The sequence below is a fragment of the Haliaeetus albicilla genome, chromosome 4 (assembly GCF_947461875.1).
Source record: "Haliaeetus albicilla chromosome 4, bHalAlb1.1, whole genome shotgun sequence".
Classification (NCBI taxonomy): Eukaryota; Metazoa; Chordata; class Aves; order Accipitriformes; family Accipitridae; genus Haliaeetus; species Haliaeetus albicilla.
Genome location: NC_091486.1, coordinates 19,746,014 through 19,758,756, shown reverse-complemented (window position 1 = coordinate 19,758,756; position 12,743 = coordinate 19,746,014).

The following is a 12,743-nucleotide window of genomic DNA, read 5'->3' as shown; positions in this document are numbered from 1 at the left end:
GTCTTGCTGGAAATGCTTGTGTTGGGGGTGTCTATGGAAAATTTTTATGAGGAAACAGAGAAGTGGGTTTGTGTCCCTGGCAATTGCAAAGGTGCTACTCTGTGAGAGACAGATTATTTAAATAACTGTGTAGAAGACTGTAAATTGAAGACTGTAAATTAAGAGAAAGGTTGTATGTAAAGTGGACATACTGTGGGTTTTTTCTGGATTACTGTGGGATGGAACGATGTTCCACCTAATTCTTTTTTTTTTTTTTTTTATTCAGTGGGAGTTTTCCCCCTTATTTGTGACACAATAAAAATAAATTTTACACTTCCTTTAGTACTTAAGATAATTCTGTTGTTGGACTGAAATATTCCTTTACAAAAGTGCTGTGTAACTGGTGTAATGCTTTTCACCAATGTCAGGTAGTGAGAGCCAGGAAATAAAGAGAATTTCAATCACTTATGTGGCTATGCCTGTGTTAGGAAGTAGTACAGACTAGTTGGAACAAATCTGTAGGGCTAGACAGGCAACCGTGCTATGTTTCTTTCAGCATTTTTTACTTTGGATAGCTCTAATTGAGTCCCATAGAGTGAATGCCCATTTGCAACTGAAGTGTATTAAGCATGTTCCTGGTCTGCAGTTTTTCCTATGAAAGAATCCACTTCCAGCACTCCCAGACAGCTTCATGGTGCAAACCAAAGCACTGAAGTGCACCAGAATAGAGAGTTTTGCTTTAAAGGCATACTGTGGATCCAAACTTAAACATGCATGTAGATGCATGTTATGTCATCATTATTTTTTATTGTGGCAAGAGTTAACCCACAGTATGGAAAGAAAACATGGCAGAAAGCTGGAGAAGAGTGAAATAAAATTGAGGAAGGTGAAGTCCTCCACATTGCTACACATGGCATGCCCAAAGCACTGGATATATGCAATATGTTCTATGGAGAGCCTGAGGGACCTGTAAACTGCCAGATAAAAACCATTCAGTGAATATTTTGATCCTCACAAGAATGTCACTTGGGAAAGGCACATTTTTTACAAGAAACCAGCTGCCAGATGAGACCATTGACCATTGTTAAGATCTTTAAAATAAAGCCAAGTAATGTGAATTGGAGCAGTTAACAGATGGATGAATTACTTGTGATATAAGTGATAACCAAGTCAAAGCAAGGTGAGAAAAGGACTTGACATTGCAAAGAACAGCGGATATTTGCAGGGCTAGTAAAGACTGCTTCCCAAATAAAAGTGTTAGCTAGTGGTGAAAGAACTGGAGTGTATCTAATTAAAAATGCATACCAAAGCATAAAGAGAGAATACAAGGGTAAACAAATGGCAGAGACCAGACTTGTTTTCAATAGATGTAAAATCAATCACAACATGGTGAAAAGGTCTCACACAAGAGGTTCAGTGTCCTGTATACAATGAAAGGCAGCCATTTTGCAGAAAATAGATTGCTTTCAACTCAACTTGTAAAGATATGCTAAAGAAAAGCTATCCATGACTATACTGCTGGAGGACATAACAATGGTGACAACAGCGAAAGTAATTATAATGACTTACTAAAGGGATGGTAGGGATGATACTATTCTATAAAAACAGGTTTTCTGCTCAGCCACAACTTTTTCCTTTGAAGTTTCCTCATGAATAGGGATGCAATTTGTAAGTTTTGGAAATCCTCTGATGACACAAAAGTAATGAAGAATTGCTACATAGCTTCATTCCACAGTGCTCTCCATAACAAATTAAATCTGTAGAGATTACATTACTCTAATAAGCACAGTAGTATAGCAGAGAATAAGGTATTTGCAGTCTTGGTGCCTCTACAGAACAAGGTTCTCTTCATTATTTGTGATTTACAATGTTATTAGGAAGTGAAAGAACCTGTACTTTCTATTTAAATAGAAACTGGAACTAAATACAAAATAATGTATCTAACTTGAAATTTGTGACTTCCACATAGCCTTCCTCTTCAGAGTTATGCAACCTATTGATCAGATGATGTTGACTCTTCTCTTTAGGATGGTTTCAGTTCTTGTAGTCCACCAAGATACACCCCATGGCATTTTTCCCCTTCATTGCCCTGACTCTTTCTTCCATGTCCTTCTTAGTAGAATTCTCTGCTATGATTGTAAACATTAAAGCATGCAGGATCCTTATTGTGTTTGGAACTTTTCTGAGATAATACAAATTATAAACAGCTAGCTAGGTAAACTTAGATATTTCTCCTTCTAGGTTGGTTTAGAAAATAGCTATTTTATTAATTAAACATATAAATCATACTTCAGTCAGTTCAGCTTTTTGTAATATGAGGCACTGGTAGAAGGAAAAGGAAAATAAAATATAGCATAATCGTTTCTTGACTATGCACAATTTGTACAGTTGTGATCATGTCTTGTTCTTTGTGTTGATCACAGTAAAAATGCTAGAAGCATGTAGAAAAGGTTTGTTTCATTCCTGTAGTACCTGAATTGTCAGAAATATGATTTGGGGGGATTTTATTCTACTGAATAGGCAAGCTTCTTACAAACACTGATAGAAATATAATTTGGATAGGCAGAGTACTTGCAATTGGCAATAAACTATTCAGGTAAGGCAAGATCCTTATTTTAGTTATATTGGCTCTGTGCCATAAATAAATACAGTAGCAATTTATCTCATCTCACTAGCTATCTTGATTCAGTTGATTAAAGGCTATAAACTGACTTTAATTATACGTTGTAACAGTTGGTATTTGGAGACCTAAATATTTGGAACCATGTGGTGGCAGTTTGAATCTCCATTGTAGAAATGATCTGAAGAAACTCTTAATACTGCCCAGATTTCTAATTTCAGACTTTTTTTTTTTTAATTTATGTGTCTCCAGATTTTTTTCTTCATTTAGGGAGTCCTGATTCTTTTATCTTGAACTACTAAACACTTTTTTTTTTTTTCTATCTTATTCCATGTCCAGAGTTCAGTCCAAGCACCAGCTGAACCTAAGCATTTCCTCTGCAAAGGTAGGATGTGGAAAATATGATCCATTTCAGATATTTTTTGCTAAGAAAATCAAACATATTTTTATCTCTTGCTGAAAAGGTAGATGCAAATATTACACTTGCACATACTATTTTTTATAAAAATATTGGCATATTTGTCTTTTGAGTTTCTGAGAACTGATGAGGCAACTCTCAGGTACTTAAGACATCATTGATCCATTCTGTGAATAGTTTATGTTAATTTTAAATTTAATTTAATTTAATGAAATTTAAAGTTTATTTTATTATTTTATTTCAGATTTAGTTACTCTGCTAAAAAGAGTAAATAGGACTCCCTTGTTTATTCTTGCTGTTAAACTGTTAGTCGTCACAGCACTGCCTAAATGATTATATTTTGTCTCACTGATAAAAATTAGTCTAAATCCAGATAGGCAGAATATCACACAGATAAGCAGAATGTTTGAGGCAAAAGTAAATACAAAAGCTTGTTGCAATTAAGTAAAAATATTGAAATGACATAATGAAAAATGGATATTCATTAAGTTTTTTTAATTATTGTATTGCTGGTATCTAAGTTGCTGGGTTGTTAAAATGTGATGCAATACACAATCTATAATCGTGGTTTGGAGCCTTTTTAAGATAATGGATTTGAATTAATATAGTAGAGAAACATCTTAACTTGTTTTGAGACCACAGATTTTTCTATCTACCTGATTAAACCAATGTAACTGGTTTAATAGCCAAGAGAACTTCATGCACAAGTTTAAATGGCCAAGAAAAGACTACAGTATCTGCTACCTAGTTTTGTTAATATTCAAACTTTGTTGATAGTAGCCCAAACCTTAAAGTTCTTTTTGGCTTTTGTTTTATTTCAACAAACTATTTATGTCAGTATATGGCAGTATTGACTTGTGAAGCCGTGAAAAATTTCCTTTAGATATGTCGTACATTTTGATTATACTGACATATATAAATTTGTTTTTCTTAATTGCCTTTCACAGATTGCTTTAGAAGCAGAGTCTGAGGACTAAGAATTAGTCCACAGACACTTTTTTCCATAGTCCACAGATCACAAAGTTAACACTGGTGGTTTAAAAATGCTTTAGAGTCTTTGAGTAGTTTTCATGTATAGGCCATGAAATTACAATGTTTAAAATATCTGAAATATAGTATGATGATTCATAGGGCATGTGTGCAATAGGGAATTTTGGGTGGAATAAATGCAATTGTCAGTCTCAAGGATCCTTTTCTTACAGTAATTATACTCCCTAGAAACTACCTCACGGCATCAGAGCCTTATAAGAGTATTTTTGTGTAATTTCAGAGCTTGGGTTTTTTTACTAGTGTTTGTATATTTAAAATTCCCACTGCGTTGGCCTTTGTGTAGTACCCTTCTCAGGATTTGTCGAACAAGCTAATATAATTATTTGCTCCTTTCAGCTTAGTTTTATGCTCAGTATTGGGAAGAAGTTTCCCTTCTCCACAAAACTTGAATATAGAAATTAATTAAATGACGTATTTCCAAGTTACCTGAAAAATAAGTTAAAGCAAGAGTGATAATCTCATCTAGCTAACAATTACCTTTTTTATTCAACATCCTTCACTTGCTGTTTTCAGCAACTGTGAATAGCCTCTAAAAAATCATCAATCCTTTGTTGCATATTTCTTTATGAGCACAGATGCTTACAACTTCTATTGAGTGACTGTAAATAACATCATTTTTAATTAGAAATGCACTGATTTAAAACTGCCTGCTCATCTTAGCTCCATCTTTCAGGTAACTGGAGCTGCTAATTACTTTCAAAAACCTAGGTCAAATGGTCACTATCTGAATTCATTAACCACTCAGCAAAATATGTCTCTCTCTAAAAAAACCAGGAAAACTTTACAAATATTTTTAAAGGTCAAATTTTGTGCTCTACTTTACCCATTGACTTGGTTCTTGGTAATTGATCTAGAATTTTGTAATGGTAGTAATACACAAATAGTTAATATTCTTTAAATGAGTGGTAGGTAAAATAGCTCTGTTCTTTTATAATGGAAGACAACAAAATGTATTCTTAATGTTATACATAAGCAGTAACTTTAAGGATCTCCATCCCACTGAAGAACGTTCAGAAACAGTTAATTCAGATTTTCTCTATACAATCTTTTATGTTCTTGTTTCTTAAGTGAGTAAGAAAAATAATCCCCAGTAGCAATCATCACATGTAGACTACCAAATAATCTGTTCAAATAATCATCAAAATTGGGTATAGAGCCCAGGTCTTTTAAACCATGACTTCTGACCCTTTACATGGGACATAATTTTTAAATAAATGTTTTCTAGTTTTAATTTTTGAGAAAACAATTTGAAGCTGTTGTAACTTTTTAGCTTGCTGACAGGGTGCATGTTGTTCAATCTAGACCTGTATTTCTGTGTGACTGATACTGTTATACACAGAAATACTTAAGTAACAAAGAATTTTGTAAATGCAAACCACCCTTACTGTCTTGAAGGGTAAGAATAGGCTGCCCGCTGTGTGAAAAGTAATCATGCTTCTAATTATTTGAAAATACCTTTGATAGTGCAGTTAGTTTTCAAACAGCCATTAGACTTAAAGTTGGTGAGCTATTTACAATATTAATGTGATGTAGGCCTTCTAATTTTATGGTACTTCTTTCAGGTCTTTTTAATTTCCTGAGTGTTTGTTAAATTTTCTTCACTGCTTACCAGTAAAATTCTAGCTGGTTTTGATACTTCCCTTGTAATTTAAAATTGGCTCCAGATATACTTTACTGATGTGGATTATATTCATGTCATGAATGATGTAGAGTAATGTTTTTCTTACTCTACTTATGTGTTGTTATAATTACATGCTGTTATAATGTAGGTAAGTTTTGTTCCTTGTTGCTTCTATTATTATGTTTTACTATACAAATAGAAAAAAACCCTTAAATAATATCAAGCCTTCCTTATGACAGAGAAAGCAGCTATCCCTTATATATTTTGAATGAAGTGGTATTTTTAAGGAGGAAGAATCCACTCTGCCTAAATTTGGGCATACCAATCTATTGCCTCTTGAGGTCTTTGTCATTTTGCCAGTTGAATAAGCAGGGTGCTTTTTCTGTAGAAGCAGCTAAATATATGCTAAATATATGCTGTTTCATAAAGCTTACTAAAGAATGATGGTTTTATTTTATTTTACATTGACTGATGCCAGTAGGAGGGGAAGGCATGTATTATTATGTAGTATTGCACACAAATTTATTTCATGTTTGCATGGAGAATATATTTATATTTCTTTAGAAAAAATGGTTAAGATAGATCTTCAAACACAAGGAAATACTGTGAATAATGCTGTCTTTCCCTTTTTAAGAGTTACAAATGTATTCTATATGACTCAAGCCATCCTAGCATAAACTGTTCTACAATGCCCAAGGAATAAGAACAATATCTGGTCTTATTGGTCTATATTTGGTCAATACTGGTCTTTAAAGCTCAGAAATTCCAGAGTGGCATTATCAGCCTAGTTGGGAGTCCTCTTATTTTAGACCACAACTGCCACTACCTTTAAGAACAGCATATAGTAAAGGTCCTGACTGCAAATGGTCATCAGAATTCTATGGTATTTTCTATAACAGCTGAATGCTAAATTCTCCTTTACTTAATTCTGCATCTAATTCATGATATTGCAGTCAATGGGAATGCTATTACTAGTATCAGTTAACAGCAAGAAGATCTTTTTGGGTACATTTTCCTTTTCCTATATGAAGCTATTGCAGATAATGGCAAAGGAACAGGTGTGCCTCAGTATAGACAAAACAAACCATTCCTCTATAGTGCAGTATGTACAAAAATGAAGTGGTGAACTTTATCTTTGATTTGGATGAAAAAAGTTAGATCACAAGATCATTAGTATTTATTACCATTGATATTAAATATATTAAATATCTATGCTAGCTGCATGCATTTGTTCTGCAAATGTTGGTGGAAAATAAGGCCATGCATATTCCTACAACAAAGCTGTTCATTGTATAATTTAGTTTTCAGCTGAGTCTGAACTTACTGCAGGTGAAAATAAGATGATCCAGATCTGTCAGCACTGATATACATGTAGGTGGTTCCATTATTATAATTTGTGAAATGCTCGCAAGCTGTCTTTGTGAGGGTGCTTATATAGAGTAATGTATTAAAAAGAAGCAAGATGTTCTACCTTATGATGGCATTGCAGTTGTGCAGTTTGTGTAAAGTGATCAAATGTTTCTAAAATACACATGAAAAGTTTTTGAAGAGGAAAATTGAGCATTCTTGTTGTATGATTTTGTGTATAAGGTAATACTACATACTTTAAGAATTTCCTGCTTTTTATGTGACAGATACGTTTCAATCAAATGGAACTGGTATTTATAAACCAGATGCTCTTTTCATGAGCTGTGAGTTACTATAAGAATAACACTGCTGTTCTTCTATGGAACACTGGTATTAGCTGCAGAACTGTCCCTCTTTCTTGAATAAAGAATTGTTGCGTTAATACCAACAGAATTTCTGTACTTTTTTCACTGTTTTGAGAATATCACTCTGCTTTTTTCAATCTTTTCTTAAATTGTACTTCCAGCTGTTGTTTAAATTTGCAGTGATAAGCATGTGTAGTATGTGTAATAGGTGTTGGAACCAGTCTGCAACTCTGATTAAAATAAATGATTGAAAAAAATAAAATACCTTATTTCAAATATCTACTTTTGATAAACTTACTAAAAAAACCCAGTTTTTAACTATAATATGATAATAGAACTGGATATAATCCAGTACTTTATAAGCTGACTTTCAGTCTTCTCCCCTCCTCCCCACCATGTTCAGAATAGTAGCAAAACAATGCTTATATTAAGAGGTTTTATTAAGACTGGCTGATATATTTAGAAAAAAACAGATAAGGTTTTGGACACATGGTCTTTTCATAGAGTCATTCTGCTTCATTTACTTCCAACAAAGCAAAAAGAAAAAAATTATTTCTGAAATGACACTGATTTAAGGTTGCACTCTTTTAACCGTATGGATATGCCATTTCAGAGGTCTGCTTGGGATGTTTGGTCCACATATGAATCCATGTTTGAGCTTGAATAAGGAAAATGACCAGCTCCATGATCCAGTAAATTCTTTATGAAAAGAGAATTACTTCTAGTCACCTAAAATGAGCTAATCCTGCGAATGCTTAACCATATTTCCTACTTTAGTCACATGATTATGGACACCTTTGGATAAATAGAGCATTCCTAATCTGTAAAAAATTGCTCGATGGGCACCTAAACAAGCAGGGTATTCCTCATTATGTGAAATTAAGGGTAAAGTATATTTTATCTATCCCTGAAAACGGAATTCCTGCACTGAAGTGTAGTTGAATATGTAAAAAATAAAGTATTGAAAAATAGCTTCCAATTGTGTAACCCTTTTTATCTACCTGAATTGTGAATATTGGAACCATCAAATTTTCGTATAAATAGCAGCTCTGCTTTTCTCCTCTTAAGTTCTGGCCAGTGTGCCATTTTTGAAATATTCAAACAAAGAAACCACAAACCGCTAGTCACACCACAATACCAGCTTGTGTTTACATTTTCAGCTCTCCAGATCATGATCCTATTGAGTGCACATAGAGCGAGTGCGTGTACACGCGCCCATCCACCATCAGGAGGAACGAAACTGTAAACACAAGCTGGTATTTTGGTGGGGGCACACTAATATGGCGGTTGGTGGGGTCAGAAGGTGGAGGGTGAATTATGGATCCAGAATTTCCTTTTATTTTTCTCTTTAAGTCAGGCTGCTTGCACAGTAGCTGCTTTTCAAACTGAAATGTTTAGTTGTTTTAAAAGAGTAGGGCCTAGTTTGATTAATTTTAAACTGTGTATTCAGACTTGAAAGAAGATGGATGAAAGCACTAATATTTGACATACTTAAACTTGACAATGAATTATAAACTATATTACAGGGAGTTCTGCTTGCATGAGTGGAGGGTGGGCAAGAATGATGTCACAGTTTTTACCATTTATGGAATTCTTTGCTGAACTATCTAGCAAATCATCTTGCTTAATATTAAACTAAACACTAAAGAAATTGTTTAAAATAATATGGTGAGAGAAAAGTGACTATCTTTAAATTTGGAGAATCTAAGATATATATTTGAATATAAACTCTTAAGGTATAGAGCACTTGATGGGTAGACTGAAGAGATTAAATATATTTAATTAGATGTCTCTAAGAACTTCTTTATGTTAAATATTGCTTAATTTAAATATGCTTGCAAGTCTCTATTCTTTTTTTTTATCAGCTAAATAGTATTGTTTAACTAAAGCTAGACTGCCTGAACAAAGCTTTTATCTGGAGAAGACTTGGTTTTGCTGCTTACAGATTAGCTGTTGCCATTAATCTTTATGGAATTTTCATATTTGCGACTATCTGAAGTTGATAAGTCTTCCTTACTGGCCATTTGTAGCCATTTTATCCTGCCTTCTCCAAGAAGAATAGAGGAGTATTGCTGAAAGGAGAGGTATATTGCTATTTTGAGAGAACAGAACACTGGAATGCGTGATCAAGCCATGGCTTTAAGGAACAGTACAGAGGCATGAACAAAAGGGAGGCTGTTGTCTTCAGAAAGAAAATAGTCTCCGTCTAAAATCTAACTAGTCTGATAACTTCTCCTAGGGTGAGAGCAGCACGTCCTAATTTTCGGTCCTGCTATCATATTAGCAGTATGTTGTGTTAACAACAGCATTTCTGAGCTCACTCCTTTAAATGCTATATGTTGTTCTTAGTTCCACAGTAGACATTTTAAAGCACTGTGAAATAAATCAGATTATAGATACTAAAATAGCTGCTTTATAAATTATTTTTAAAGTAAATAACCTTAATAATAAAAATACAGACATAATCTTTTTTTCTTAAAAACTGCAAATGCATTTTATTATTTGCAAGTTTGATTATTCTAGCACACAATGCCTGTATTTATCTGATCCTTTTAAAAAAATTTTTATATGTTAAAGGGAGCACAGGACTGAAAAAAACCCCACCCTATAGGCTTTGTTATGAACTGTCTACACTTTATGGAAATTACATAACTTCTTAGTACATGTCTGGTTAAATAGAGTGAAGAAGGCTGTTGACCTGCACTTAAAGGATTTGTGAAATTTAATATGCATATATTTTGAGCATTTGGAATTACTAACTGGAAGTGACAGATAATTGCTATCCTTATAATTATTGTGATCCTTTTAGAACAATAATATTCAGAAGACTGTAATTCAGCCTCAAAATCTGAAAAGACACCACAAAACTTTAAAAAAATCAATATCAGGCTGCTTAATGTAATTAAGTAAGTCTGAAACCAAGATATTTTCATCTGCACCTTTAGGTAGTTCATAAAATACCAGAGAGAGATTAGAGAAAGCACCAAAAAGGGATACAATTTCCTTCTTACAGCTGTCACATTTGTGCTATTAAATCACTGATATTTTTTACAGGTAAGCTATTTGTGTGAAAAATCATGTTTTGGTTTGATTTAATGGAAGCTGAGATTCTCAGTGTAATCCATCACACAGTATTGGGATATTCTCAGTAAAATCATGAGAGTTAGCAAACTGCTGAAAGCTTAGTGAACTAAAGCTGTAGTAGAATGAGTTGGTAGTTGGTGGGAGGTCCCATCTCACACTCTCATCTAAATATATGGTTGATAATGTTTTGTTCTAACAAGTTTCTTGTCTGTCATTTTTTTTGAAATTTAGATCCCCTTTCTTTCATGCTGGTAGGCAACAAGATGTGCCCCATTTTAGAAGTGACTTCCCTCCACCTAGACTTGCTACTTATTTCTGTGGACCTTTCATCTCACTCTGATCTCTCTATTCATGGCCAAGGAACCCATCCAACAGCAAGAAAGAACTAACCTTTCAAAGACTTCCCTAGCCTTAAGATAAAGTTTCTTCTCTGGTAGGGCAGAGCAATAGAGATCCACCAGGCAACCCATCAGTACTGAGAAGAGACGTAGTTGTAAGAGATCTGCTCAGTGTTTTTCCCAGACCTTAAGAGAAAACTAGTTAGCAAGAAGTGCTGAATGCGAATCTTGCTAATGTTTCTCCCATATGCATGTTTTCTACTAGTAACTTTTTTACTACATTTTACTCTAAAATGTTGTGTTTCTATGAAATCTTGTCTATCCAATTCATTATCTTCTTCTGATTTATGGCTTCATAAATTTTTCTTACAGAATTCTTGCAGAATTGTTATGGTGTCATACGAATGAACATTGGACTAACCAGTAAAAATAGTATAGCTGCAGTGGTTACTATAGCTATATAGCTATTAGTAATATAAAGCTACAGCCCTGTTTTTTGAGATAAATTCCTTCTTTAATACAGAGCAGAAAAAAGTAAAATTGGGAAGATTGTATTTCTGAATGCCACAGCTGAGGGAATTGGCAGAGATCAGTCACTCTTTAATTCCAGCTTAAAATGTGCCAAAGATTAAAAAAACTAATACTAAACTAATAAGAAGAAATTTCCTAGAGCTGGTATGCAGTTGAATGATTGGCGTGAATAGGAACTACGTAGCCAAATCCCTCCTGTATACACTTTTGCCTTCTGCCAACACGCTGCTATGACAATTTCACTTAATTTATTAATAGAAATAATTATTAGCATAATTTTTAGCTGTCAAACTGTGGATTGTCTTTCATATTTACTATGTATATATTGCATACGTTTTAATGCAGTACATAGAAGAAAACTTCTGAAGTTATATCTCTTTACATAATTTCAGATTTTGTATTCAAATTTAGAAGTAGTACTGAAAATATTCACCAAGTATATAAATAGTATATAGTAAATAGTTTCATAATGTATAAACTGATTTTGACAACACAGGACCCAATAGAGGATTACTTTCAAAATTATTTAACTGGAAGATTTCTTCTGCAAGAGCTATTCTTTTAAAAGGCTTTTACTGACATTTCAAAGTAATGTGATTACATTTACAATTAAATGTTTTTAAAATATTCTTTGAAGGGTCAGATTAAATCTTGCATAGCTAAAACTCAGGTCAGCATCAAGTATAATCAACTGGTGGACTCACATGTGATATGCCAAATGGCTGAAAATACATTAGATGAAGTAAGTTACTATTACTATTACTATCACTGTAATTGATGTGCCTGTTGGTTTTTTTCTTGGGGGAGGAGTATGGAATGACTTGCCTTATGTTTGTTTTGAGGAAGTTCCTTCAGAATTAGATCTTATTTACAGTAAATCCAAGGCTGTGGTTCCACTGAAGCTGAAGCCAATCTAAATGTTGATTGCTGCAAACCCTACTTTTGGCCATATGTTACCACTGCTTTCCCTTGAGCTCTCTTTGCTGTGCTCTTCTCCAGCATTTTCACTGGCACCTTCATTCATCTGACTTTAAACTGAATCTCTTGTAGCTCAATGGCCTGCTACTAACCCAGAGAAGTATACTTTATAAGATTGGTTTTCTGTCTCTTTGGCTTCACTGTGGGGTCAGATCAATACCTATGCCAGGGAGGCATGCAACCAGGTTCAGGAACAAAAAAGAAGCAGGATAATCTCTTTTGATAGGGGCTTGCGTTTAGACCAGCCTAGTTGTATTGTCAGGCTGCACCCTGAATAATATTCTGCCATGGAACAGCTCACCTCTGTGGGAAGGTGGCGGGGGGACAGCATCATCCAAACACTACTGCTGATGCAAGGAGTAGGCAGAAACACTTGGCAGAAAGCACACTAGCAGCCCTGATGTAGAGCAGC